Source organism: Lipotes vexillifer, unplaced genomic scaffold (genome assembly GCF_000442215.2).
Source record: "Lipotes vexillifer unplaced genomic scaffold, Lipotes_vexillifer_v1.1 scaffold713, whole genome shotgun sequence".
NCBI classification, from domain to species: Eukaryota; Metazoa; Chordata; class Mammalia; order Artiodactyla; family Lipotidae; genus Lipotes; species Lipotes vexillifer.
The window spans coordinates 1,771,725-1,781,907 of record NW_006773157.1 but is presented as its reverse complement, the minus strand read 5'-3'; the positions used below and the strand labels follow the sequence as shown (position 1 = coordinate 1,781,907).

The following is a 10,183-nucleotide window of genomic DNA, read 5'->3' as shown; positions in this document are numbered from 1 at the left end:
GAGGGTGGGGGAGAGGGGCAGGAGAGTCTAAGGAAGTCCTTCGGTCAAATACAACAAACTGAATGGGTGCACTTATCTCTGTCCTGCCCAAGACAACGGGTAGGAGAGGAGTGCAGACAGAAGTGGAAAGCAGATGGGCCGAACGGGAGCAGGCTTAGCAGACTGGACCTGGGCAAGAGTCTGGACTTGGAGGCACCACACACTTGTCAAGACTTGGCTGAGAACAGGAGGATGGGTTGACTGTCTACAGAAGAGGCAGGCAGACCCCAGCTCCTTCCCCCCGGGCCTCCCCATAAACAGGACCTCCCCAACACTGCCAGAGACAGGTTTGCCCTCTGCCGAAAATGAATGGGAGAGCGGGACTCTAGACGGGGCCACCGGGGCACAGCTGCGGGTGAAGGTCAGACAGGGGCTAGGAAACAGGACTTCATGAACGGAGCGCTCAGCTCCCTTGCTTACCCCAGCCCTGCCTGTGGAGGAATTAAACAGCTCAGTCCACGAGACCCAAGATACTGACATTTGGGGATCCCCCAACTAAATGGCCCTGTTTCTGCCAGTTCTCCCTACGGGGAAGCCCACCTGCCAACAGGCCCCTCCCACCACCATACACAGAACAGGCAATCGGCTTTTTACTGCCACACTCTCAAATGTGAACGCAAGGCCAGAATCCCCAGCCATTTAAAGAAAGCCTCAAACGGGAGGCGCAGAGATAGAAATAAGTGGGGGAGGAAAAAAAAAAAGAAGTCTGAGACAATGCAGGGAGCAGAAGAAAACTTCCAAATAAAATAAAACAAAAACTACTCTCGGGGAGATGAGCTACTGCAACCCTAAAACAGGAACATTTACAGACTACTGAAAAACACTCCTGGAGATAAAAAATAAGAATATAAATTAAAAATTCAAGAGAGACTTGAGTTTTTCAAGGACTTCTTGAGTTTTTAAACTACATACATGAATCATTTTGACAGTATAATTTAAATTTTTTTAAATTAAGGAAGGTACAGATCAATGGAAGCTCAGAGACTCCAGAAATAGTCACATATATATGGACAACTGATTTTCGACACAGGCCCAAAGACAATTTTGTCCAGAAAGAAAGGTCTTTTCAACAAATGGTGCCAGAACAACTGGATGGCCACATGCGAGGAAAATGAAATCCAATCTGTACCTTGCACCCTATACAAAAATTAACTCAAGTGGGTCATAATAAAAAGCCTAAAACTATATGACTTCTAATAGAAAACATGGGAGAGAATCTTTGTGACCTCGGGATGGGCAAAGATACCACATCAGAAACACATTCCATTTTTTTTTAACGTTGATAAATTGGACTTCATCAAAGCTTAAGCTTCTGGTCTTTGAAAGACCCTGTTAAGAGAATAAAAAAGACAAACCACAAATTGGGAGACAATATTTGCAAAAAGCGTATATCTGGTAAAAGACCTATTTCCAGAATCTATAAAGAACTCTGAAAACTCACTATTAAGAAAACAAACCACCCATTAAAAACAGAACAGGGAAATGATTTGAACAGACAGCTACACAAAAAGATAAAAAGATTGCAAAACAAGTGCATGAAAAGGTGCTCAACATCACTAGTCGCTAGAGAAGTGCAAACTAAAACGACAACGAGATGCCACTCCGTCATTACTAGAATGGCTGCTACTTAAAAGACTGCCACATGCAAGGATGTGGAGCAACTAAAACTTCATACGCTGCTGGTGGGGATGTAAAATGGCACAACTACTTTGGAAAACAGTTTGGAAGTTTCTTAAAATTTCAAAACATAAACCCACCATAGGATCCGCTCAGCCCACCCCTAAGTGCTTACCCAAGAGCAGTGAAGGCATCTGTCCACACAAAGACACGCGCATGAATGTTCGTCCCAGCTGTATTTATAATGGCCCCAAACTGGAGATGACCCAGTGTTTCCCAACAAGTGAATGAATAAACTGTGAAACAGCCATACAAAGACTACCACCCAGCGACAAAAAAGGATGAACTGTTGACACAAACAACACGGATGAATCAAAAAATCATCATTCTGAGTGAAAAAAGCCAGACACGATTCTGCTTGCATAACGTTATACAGAGTAGTTTAAAGTAAAGGAACAATGCAAACTCACATTTGCGTGACAGCAACAGGTCAGCGGCTGCCTAGGGATGGGGTGATGGGGGGGGGGTGGCGTGGGAGAGGGGGCTTATCAAGGAGTAAAGTCTACGTCTGCTACCTTGATTGTAATGGTGGTTTCACAGGTGTATACGTGTGTCAAAAGTTGGGGGGGGGGGGGGTGGCGTGGGAGAGGGGGCTTATCAAGGAGTAAAGTCTACGTCTGCTACCTTGATTGTAATGGTGGTTTCACAGGTGTATACGTGTGTCAAAAGTTATCAAGTTGTACACTTTAAATATGTGCAGTTTGTTGTATGTCAACTATACCACATTTCCAAAAAAAAAAAAAAAGGGCAAGGGCTTTGGACTGGATAAACATGGATTCAAATACTGACTCTTGTCAATAACTATGTAAACTTGATCAGATCGCCTAATGTCTCGGTCTTAATTACCTTTCATCCGAAATAAGTCCCTTCACTAGACTGTTGGGAGGACTCAATGACATTCTAGGGAAAGCCTTTGGCATATCGTTAGGACACAATAAATGGCACCAATCCATTGTCATTACTGTCGTATAACTACTCCTCCTCCTACTACTATGACAGGGCCTGGTAAAGAAGGTTCCCAGTAGGAGGTCCAAAACATCAGACCCCTCCCCTGCCTTGACCATCCGTGTGCACAGCCCAGGGGGCCACAGTGAGGCCTCGGGCGGGCGCCTGATGCTTCTAGTTTTCACAAGGCTTCCGGGCTCCTTATCTCAGAGCAGCCTCACCACGATGCAGTCAGGTCATAAGTCAAAGTCTTGTAACAGTCCCGCCTCACTATACACCCGCTCCATCTGAGAGGCAAGGCTCGCCTCCTAGGATCGCACAGCTGTCTGCACACAGGCTGCAGCTACAGGGCAGCTCTCCTGGCTGCCAGGCTGGGCCCGATGGTGGGAGTACAGGCACGCTCTCCAGCTCGCGAGCACATGACCACCAGTCTGGCTCGGCAGTATCCTCTAGAAGTCATCTGGTCCACGCCCCTGCTTCTGGGCCCTACAATTCCCAAACTCATGACAAGGAGGGCATCTCATTCACGTCCTTCTATGCATCGGCGACCACTCCTTTTGGTTCCAGGTCTGGGCTGCCCAGAGCCAGCCCTCGTAGGGCTCCTTTTCTCCCTCTGTCCCACTCAAAACACACAGCAATGCTTACCAAAGGATTTAATGGTGAATTGGGAGTTTCAGCTGCTGCATTTAATTTAGCTGATGTGTCCGGTACACACTCTCCCCAGCCTTACAGGGTACCAAGCCCGTCTTAAGTAAAACCAATAAATAAGTCTTCATTCTGAGCTGACGTTACCATAAACGTGCTCTGCTGCAGAAAAGGGTCTATGTATGACCCACCCCTCTCCCTGACCCAGCCCTTCCTCGTCGTAACCCAAGACCAGCTGCTGGGGCTAAGAGCACAGTCCCAGGCATCCGCCTCTGGGCTGAGGTCTCGCCCCACACCCAGTGGCTTCCTAATGAGAGACCCCCAAAAGCCTTTCTCCGGCAACCCTCTCAAGCTCCTCTGACAGAGGTTTTATTCCTTAAATATATTCTTCACCAGCCGAACCATTTCCTGCGGCAAGAACTTAGGTTTCCTCCCGTTGGCTCCAAGTGGGACCTGTAAAGTATCCCAAAATGGGGGTGGGAGCCACAGCCAAGGACATGGACATGCCAGGGTCCAGAGCTGCTGGTGAGGTGACGCCCGCCAGCACACTCGGGGCGGAGAGGCAGGGCCAGGGCCCACATGCCACTCACGTCCCTGTGACCAGTGATCTCTGACCCACAGCCATCTGGGGGCTGACATGAAATACCAGTGGACTTCGACACGGGGGCTGGGGAGAAAATTGGGAGCAGAGCACATAAGCTCCAGAAACTCACCGGGATATATTCACAGCACGAACTGTGCGCCGGGCACACTGCTACGATGCGAGAGTACAAACATGGCTCAACCTCAGTGTATCCTACCTTCACTGAACTCAGAGAACCTCAGGGGCTTTGCCCAAAGTCATATAACCTGTACAAGGGCAGGGCCAGAATTCAAGCCCAGACCAGTGCTGAGAAAAGGAGGGTGAGAGGGAGAGGTAAACAGTGCTTTTTCTGCGGTTCTATGCTGCATCCCTACCAGGGAAACTGACTTCGTATCCATCATCAAAGAGTTACCGCACACCTACCAAATCCCAGGCACTGTTCTGGTTACCTGAGCCGACGAAGTTGAACAGAAAGTAAATTTGTTAATACAATCGTATTTCTGTTGAAACCCATTTTACTTAAAACACACACACTACTAAACTTTCTAGCTTCTTCCGGAGGCCGGCTTTCTTTTTCGACTTGCTCGTTGAGTGGCCATAGTTCCACTGGTTCCACCTGGCCTTTAAGTGCCAGTGTCTGCTCTCGGATCTCCCACTCTGCCTCTCCTTCATACGCAAGTATCAGAATGTGCCTTTCTCCCTTCCCTGCCAAGGGCAGCCCAGTACAACTGTTTGACAGAGGATCAAATATGAAAGCCCCGAAAACACTCCTGCCGAGAGGGCCATTGGATTTGGGGGTTCACCTAGGATCCTCTGGATCCTAGGATCCTTTGGTCACCTAGGATCCTTTGGTCAACACAGCGAAAACCAGAGCATCCTTTGTTCCAGCCACAAGTACCGCACAGGGGTCACGTGTCGAGTCGCAAGGTTGCAGGTGACAAACCACAGAGGCCTAACATTCAGGGAACAAAATGTCCTGGTCAGCTAAACTCTGGCTAAGTGTCTGCCTGAAAACCTCCTCTGGAGAACTACAGACAGCTGGGACATGAGGACCTTGAGAGCATCTGGACCAATCCCTTCCTTCTGTGGTTGAGGAAACAGACCGATAGATTAAGCACCTCAAGGTCACCCAGCAAATGAACACAGAGCGAGAAGGCGGCCTCCCAGCTGCTATCTCCCTGTAGCCAGGCCTCGCCACCAATGAAGTCTGAGAAACGTGTGCGAGTCCACACTTTCCCCGCGGTAAGCTGAGTGCAACAAAACATACTTTTGTCTTTGTTGTGTTGAATCTTAAGTTGCCCGAAGTTCTGACTCTTCAGGATGGAAAAAAAAAATTGACTCTCGGTGGAAGATGTGTACTCTGATTCCTGTCCCATTACTGCAACTTTCTGAGGTTTGAAGTTATATTAAAATAAACCATTACACACAAGAAGAAACTGAGCTGTACACTGAATATACGATTCCCCAGACCCTTTCAAAGTTTTCTTTGGTTGTTAGAGTTTAAATAAAAAGCGACATTTCCAACATCAGCCCCTTCTCGTCAACTGGCGCCACAAAGGAGGAACCAGACCCGGGGCGGGGGGCGATCCGGATAACTGAGGTTCGGTTGTTAAGCCCTGCTACAGTGACCACATGCCCCAGCCCAGTTTCATAAGTGTCCTCAGCAAGTTCTGTTAAGTATGCTAAGCACAGTTTTGAAGGTTCCAGTTGGTCTACGAGGAGCTGAAAACAGGATTTCACAGCCCCTGAGAGCAGCCACTGAACCACTCCATAAAGAACAGCCCAATTCCCATCTGAACTTGCCGACGGATAATATCCGGTGCTTCAGGCTGCCAAGCTGGGGGACACCCCATAAAATGCCAGACTCAAGCCGCCCCCGTGCTGTACTCCAGACCAGCAGCTGGCCCTCACTCCTCCCCACTGGACTGAGTCTCCCCTCCCCTCGAGAGCTTTCCAGAGCAGTTGGCTCAGGTCCGTGACAAGTGCTCCAAGCAGATAGGGCCCGAGTGTGAGCCCCAGAGGTGGCAGGAGCCCCCTGGGCAGACCCTGGAAGGAAGAAGCCATGGAACACCTCATCCTGCCCTCTGCAGGGGGGCTGGACCCCACAGGAAACCCATCATCTGGACCTCGGGGCTTCTTTCCTCCCAAGGGGCCAGGGATGTGCAGAGTGTGTACGTCCTAGAAAAGGAGGAGGCTGATCTGGAGAAATTTTGGCTTAATCATAATCATCTGTAAAGCACACGTACACCAAGAAACTTTCAACAGTGGGCGATGAGTAAGGCGAGCCCACCCACCCACCCCGTTGCTCAACCTCAGCTCTCCTGACATTTGGGAACAGATAATTCTATGTTGGGGGTAGGGGAGTAGCAGCTGTCCTGTGCATCGTAGGTTATATAGCATCTCTGGCCTGTACCCACTAGATGCCAGTAGCACTCCCTGCCAGCTGTGATAACCAAAATTGTCTCCAGATATTGCCAAAGGTCCCCTAGGGGGGCAAGTCACTCCCCTAGGCCCCTTGAGAACCCGTGGGCTAAGGAAGTGCTCTGGACGTGGGCACAGGTTGGGGAAAACAGAAGGAATTTATACCTCAGAGCAGGTGTTTATCTGGCACTTCTCACTCATTATCTCCCTGGATACAGGGATCCCGGAGGGTGGGTCTCCTCACTCCCATTTTACAGGTGAAGGATTCATGTGACGTTGGGTGACTTGCCTAACGTTGCCCAGATCGGCAAGAAAGCAGTGCCCTATTCTGTAGCCTGGGTGGGATACCCCAAACCCAGCTGCCCATGCCTGCAAAGCACAGTGATCATTCTGTATGAACCAGAGATTCTCCTTGGGCTCTGGTGAAACCATGGTCGTGGTAGCCCCTTCCCTTCCCCCTCACCCACGCAAAGAAAGTAGTTAAATCTTGAAGGAGGAAGAGGGGGAGAAGACGAGGAGGAGGAAAGGGAGTGTTTCACTTGAGATCTTTCTCTTTCACAGCTTTGGTGTTCATAAACTTTTTCTTCTCTAAGAACCAACCTGATGGGGATCGCTTCTCCTCGAGTGTCGGCAGGAACACAGAGGTCTCAAGTTGAAAAGGGAAGATGCTACATAGAAGTCTGGGTTGGTCTCTGGTTACCAAAACAAGGAGAAAGAATCGTTGCCGGGCTACACAGAACTTCCACCCTGCCAGTTAACATTCAAGAATGGAATTAAGTCTGAAGGTCATCTATTTGTTTATTTAAAGAGACCACTCATGGAACTTTCAGGATACTCACAGCCCTTGGCAATGTTCTGATGGGCGTAAGGCAAAAAAGCACACTTCGGCCCAGCTTTTATTACAACCCTCACCCCTAAAGCTCACCTCATAAAATACGGGGAGTTTGAAATGGAAATCGTGAATCTAAGCGTGTTTAGATATCTCTGCTCATTCTACTGGGTGATTCTGGGCTCCTGTGGTCCTGGCTCTGCAGCAGGGCTGTTCACACGGCCAGCACTTAGAGGTTCCCTGTTTCCAAACTGCTTTGGGGAAACGGATTAATCTGTATGTTCAATTTGGGGGAAAAGAAAAGAAAATGGCAGGCTGAAGCCCACAGGACAGACAGAAGCATGCAGGAAGAAAGGATTCCTTCTCTCTCTGACAACGTGACCCTCCGTGAGCAGTCAGGGAAAGATACTTACTAGCCTCAAAAGTCTAACTTTGGAGGGAAAAGTAAAAAGAGAAAAGAGCTTTTGGAGAGCATTAGATCATTATCTCGGCTTAGACCCTTTTTTTCTGAAGAAGAGAAAACTGGGGCTTGAACTACAGATCTCAACCTTCCACTAATAAATGCCTTAAGACTGAGAAATGTCTTTGATGTCTTAAAAAATAAAAAGGCAGGGCTCCAAAAAGTCACCTCCCCTGACAACTGCTATTTCTCTTGTCTTATCTGCCAGTGAAATTCAGTATTAGCTCACTTCACTAAACAAACAATTCTTTTTACAGGACTCTTAGTCATTCTGTTTTTCACTTTCTTCCAGCAGAAACCATTAAGGTCTGAGTATCCTCTCCGGGGCTGTCTTTTCCCAGACCCAGTTCCCAGCCTCCCACCTCCTGCCCCATCAGGTTTGCATGAACCGAGCCCGTGAATCACTTCCTGTGGGCAGACTGCACGTTTGGGGCTGGGATTCTCACAGACAGTTGGGCTTAAACGAGTGGAACCAGGCGATGGTGAGGATCACTGGCTGCCTCATCCTATCAAAACAAATCAAAGTTTCCAAAGACTTATAGAAAATGTCAGGCGGGTGTTCGTGACTAGGGGAGTTGGGGGTGGGGGGAGAGGTGAAGAGGGCAAATGAGGTGGTTTTGTGTTAATTGCTCAGTTTTGACTTCCTTAATTATGAGTCACTGGCCAGAGAGATAAAACAATGTCACAAGTGCTACAGAGCATGCAAGCAAAGGGTAAACCTGGCAACTTTCTGTGACATTCAAACTGAGAGGTAAGGCTTCTGGAAGCGCTCACTCTAGCTCCAAGTTTACAACCATTCCTAGTGAAATGCCACACAATATGGGTTAGGAAAGGAACATTCCCGCATTTCAGCCTTAACCACATTTCCCTATTTTTAAAAGCGGCCCCAAAGCCTTTAGAATCCTCAAACCTTTCAGGGCAGCCACCGCGGGGGAGCTGGAAGCAAGGGAGGGGTGGGAAATGACCACATTTCTAGAAGAAGTGAGTTGAAGGACCACGAAGTTACATAGCTACCTTTGTAAGCGGAAAAGACAGCGTTTGCAGGACACCGAACTCTAACATGCCACAGACACTCTGCTTCTCTCTGGACCAAAGCTTTGCAAGCTTACATAAGCAGTTTCCATCTAACCGGTAACAAAGAACGGGTGTCCCGTATATTTTGGGCATCACTATCCTGATGACACTGAAGCAGCCTATCAGCATTCCTTTCAGTCTAAGGGGACAGACTTCCTCTTGTCCTTAAACAGAAGGTTGTGGTTCATTGGGGGCCACTGCACCTAAGACAGCAAAGAACCCCTATGGGCAGGAAGATGGGGATTCCAAATAAACAAGGGAGGGCTTAGAACTTACAAGTCAGGGTGGCAATTGCCTCTGCTGCTTAAGCTGGTCTCATCGACTAAATGGCTCTGGGCTAAAAGCTGCAGCCCCCCGCCACCCAAGCAGCTCCACTCAGGAGCACAGAAAAGCTTCCAGGTCAAGCTCCCTCCCCTGGGTCCACTCACAACACTCACAACTCCCTCCCACACGCAGCGCACCCAAGTCCCAGCCAAGTACCCACAGAGTACCCACCCACCCACCGCCCATCAGACCCCCACTTCCCAAACAGCGCAGATATTTGGAGGCCTGTTTTACAGGTATGGAAATGCACAACGCTTAACTGGCTCAAGTAGCAGAGGTAACACATTGCAGCCACAGCACCTGAGCATGGGGCTTCCGCATCCCCAAAGCCAGAGATCTTCAGCCAGCGGCGGCATGCTGAGATCATCTGGGGGTCCAGAGGCTCCCTTCAGCCCTATGACAGGCCCAATGATGCCTCTAGCTCAAAAATTATCCCATTCTGTGGCTCCTTCTGCAGAATGATCTCGCTCCGTTCCCCCCTCTTCAAAGATTTACAGACACTACTGTCCAACACTCACCGAACTCATCATCCCTAGCACCAAAGGCCTGGGACGATTAAGTATTAATAACTTCCATGTGTGTCTGGTTTCCCTTCCTAACTAAAACAGGAGCTCCTTGAGGGCGAGGAGACCCAACTTAACTTCCCCTGGATGGAGCACGGGGCTTGCATATTACATTTGTTCACAAGCAGGTCACGACAACCGACTTAGTCCTCTGTGCAGCAACCATCAAAAGATGCGGAGGCAACAGATAAAAACCTCAGGCTGCACCCCAGCCTTATGAACCCAAACAAGACATGAAGCCTTATAGTAAAGGGACCCGCAGACGCACGCTACTGCCAGAAACCCAATACCAGGAATGTTCTCAAAGCTATCAGCTGGTATTGAGAGGTGCCATTAAAAACAGCAGGGGAGTGACAGCCACAGGTGCCAGTTAGTTCTGCTAAAGCAGCCAGTGGCGGGGTGCAGGGAGCTGAAATGCTTGTGGATGAGGAGGTCTGCCTACATCACTCGGCACACCGAAGAGAGACAAAGTCATCTGTGGCTAAGGCTGTAGGCAGACACTGGACAGGAGGCTTTGCGATAAATTTACTCAACAAATATTTGTCGAATGGAGATTTTATCAGTGTTGGATTTACCAGAAGAGAAAGCATGCAGACACCTGGGGCTACCCTGGGAAGTGGGCC

General features: G+C 49.0%; 1 protein-coding gene across 1 annotated transcript in view; it reads right to left on the bottom strand.

Moving 5' to 3' along the window:
- SMAD3 (SMAD family member 3) overlaps positions 1-10,183 on the bottom strand; it is a 121,490-nt gene that overhangs the window by 29,587 nt on the left and 81,720 nt on the right. The gene's annotated exons all lie outside the window — the stretch shown is intronic.